A 2159-nucleotide genomic window follows, 5' to 3' on the forward strand; every position below is an offset into this window, starting at 1 on the left:
TCATGTGGCTGAACCACCATTCCTTCGTTCTTCACTCAACAAGAGAGCAACAAGTTTCTGAAAATCAGGGAAGGTCTCACGGACTCCAATGGAGGTCCGAAATTGTGCATATTCTTTCCCAAGACCATTCAAGGTCACAGACACTAAGTCTTCATCATCAACAGGTGCTCCAATTGAGCCAAGAGAATCTGCAAGGCTTTTAACCTTCATGGAATACTCGTTTATGCTTAGCTTATTCCTCTGCACGTTATGCAACTCCTGCTTGAGTTGCATCTTCCGCGCAGTGGTATTAGTGTTGTACAGCTTCACCAATGTATCCCATGCCTCCTTCGGCGTTTTTGCATCCTGTATATGCACAATCATTGAGTCTAAAATACTAATTGACAACCAATACATTACCTTCCTGGCCTTTTCATGCCATTCTTAAAAGGTCTTCAAATCAGCAGCAGTAGGAGCAGCACCCAAAACGGGTTTCTGCTCATCACCATTGATAAATGGCCATACTCCCTTTCCCATAAGGAAGTTGGTCATGCTAAACATCCATGCTTGGAAGTTGTCCTTCTCAAGTTTCTCACTAACAATAGTTGATAGATTTTCAGACATTTTGCCAAGTCAAAACTGTGACTGCAAGAGAAAGTAATAGTGTTCTGCCTCACAAGGGCAAACAACAACAATTCTGCAACACCAAAAATTCTGCCTCACAAGGGCGGTGGCAAGCAACCACGAGTCACACCAAGTGACAAAAATGCATAAACGCAGTAACCCAAAACTGGTCTGCGTTTCTTAGATTCTCTGCAATGGGGCATACAGCAACCTTTCTGTTGCAACTTCGCCCAACGGCGAAAAATGGGCATACACAGTAAAAAACGGCCACTTTTCCTGAGTGCTTGCAGAAACTTCGCGATGCCAAAACGAAGGCCGAAACGAAGGGCGTCTCAATCTGAGGTTTTGCACTTTGCATTCGTAATGCTCTCATAATGCTCTCGTGATGCCAAATTTTCTAGGCAATGCTCTCGTGCTCCACAACGAAGGGCGCCTCAATCTGAGGTTTGGCACTTTGCATTCACGACTGTGTACCTGCACCAGTATGCTCCCAAAAGCTCATGAGAAAGGAGATGCTGATCCTCTTACCAGGGTTTCACGATCTCCTCTTGCCTCTGCTTGCTGCCTGAGCTCCTCACCACTAACCAAGCTCTGATACCATGTAAAGAATGAGGGAGAGAGGTAGGAGACTCGATTGCAGCTTTCTTCACAACACACAAAAGAGAGAGGACACAAGGTTGGAGGCTGAAGCCTTTCTTCACTTTAGCACACAACAATAATACAATGAAAGATGGGTATACACTATATGTGTAACCCTAGAATACACGGTTTATATGTGAACCCAATCCAAACATACGTGGCTATCTAACTACGCCACAAGTATACCTAACACAAGAAGGTGACATAAATGATAGTCACCCAAGATATACATCATGGGTAGAGCTTGATATCTCAACAGTAGTAGCATGAGTTAGAATCCGAGGACGGTGCTCGTGACAACACCGCAACAACTTCAAGTGAACCAGCTCTCACAAGGAAGTGGCTTGGAGGTTGAGCACTCTCAAGCGGCAAGCTGCAAGATCCCCACGACACATTGGTCTCCGTCAAGAAGGCTTAACAAAAGGTTCAGCAGTAGCAGTTAGGTGGATATCCTAGGTTTAGGGTATCTGAGTGATCAGGAAGTACAGACTGAAGAAGTAGTCCCTAGTCATATAGTGGAAGATGTGGCTACTGCACAGCAATTACAGGCGACACCTGATGAGGAGGAGAGAAACAGGAACCGATTTGTGGGATTGTTAGCATGGTCTCAAATTCAGAGATAGGCAAGTAGAAAACTAAAGTTTCAACCATTGTCTAAAAAACCAGCAAGAAGAAAGGTTGCAGCAACACAACAGCCAGGATCAATGGCACAACCCCTAAATCCAGCAAATCTCAAAGTCAAATTTGCAAATTTCAAGGGTGAGTCCAAAAAGGAAGACCCTGATGCCCATGTAGCTCAATTTGGCACAAAATGGGAAGCAAGTGGACTAGGAGTATTGTATGGAGATGTTGTGAAAAAGCAGCAATTTACTGTCACATTGGAGGGCAAGTCTATGAATTGGTTTATACAGTATGGT

The 2159-nt window shown here is 44.4% G+C and overlaps 1 pseudogene; it reads right to left on the reverse strand.

Moving 5' to 3' along the window:
- LOC147883008 (uncharacterized) lies at window positions 1-603 on the reverse strand (annotated as a pseudogene).
- Between the last annotated feature and the right edge of the window lie 1556 nt (window positions 604-2159).

This window comes from Dipteris shenzhenensis, chromosome 28 (genome assembly GCF_047967505.1).
Source record: "Dipteris shenzhenensis isolate YYH24624 ecotype China chromosome 28, Dip_SZ_1.0, whole genome shotgun sequence".
In the NCBI taxonomy this organism is placed as follows: domain Eukaryota; kingdom Viridiplantae; phylum Streptophyta; class Polypodiopsida; order Gleicheniales; family Dipteridaceae; genus Dipteris; species Dipteris shenzhenensis.